The following is a 760-nucleotide window of genomic DNA, read 5'->3' on the forward strand; positions in this document are numbered from 1 at the left end:
GTTGAAGTTATCGGGAGAGGGGTATATCGACGACGACAGACCCGATAAAACATAAGAAAACAAAGAAGAAATAAAAAGAGGAGGAAGAAGAAAAGGAATAGAGGAGAAGATCGAAGAAAAAAAGAAGAAAAAAAAAGAGGAGAAGAAGAAAGGAAAAAATAGAAAAAATTCTATTTTTTCTTCTTCTCTCCTCTATTCCTTTCTTCTTCTCCTCTTCTTTTTCTTCTTTTTTCCTCTTCTTATTTATTTCTCCTCTTCTTCCTCTCCTCTTCTTCTCCTTTCTTCCTCTTCTTATTTTCCTTTTTATATGAACATATCATCATATATATGAACATAGATTTTCTTTGCATATGCATATGAACATACATTTTCTTTGCATATGCATATGAACATACATACATACATTTTTCTTTCATATGAACATACATACATACATTTTCTTTGCATATGACCATACATACATTTTTCTTTGCATATGACCATTCATACATTTTCTTTGCATATGCCTTGCATATAAACATACATACATATAAACATAACATACATACACAAAAAATTCTAAAAATCTGCCTAAAAAAATTATATGAAAAAAAGCATACATCATCCATCCATCCATATAATGAACATATACATCATCCATCCATCCATATAATGAACATATGCATATGAAAAAAAATTATATGAAAAAAAATTATATGAAGAGGATCGAGGGGACAGGGAGGAAAGGGGGTCACCGGAGCCGGACCGAACGGGGAGGACG

This window comes from Triticum aestivum, chromosome 7D (assembly GCF_018294505.1).
Source record: "Triticum aestivum cultivar Chinese Spring chromosome 7D, IWGSC CS RefSeq v2.1, whole genome shotgun sequence".
Lineage (NCBI taxonomy): Eukaryota > Viridiplantae > Streptophyta > Magnoliopsida > Poales > Poaceae > Triticum > Triticum aestivum.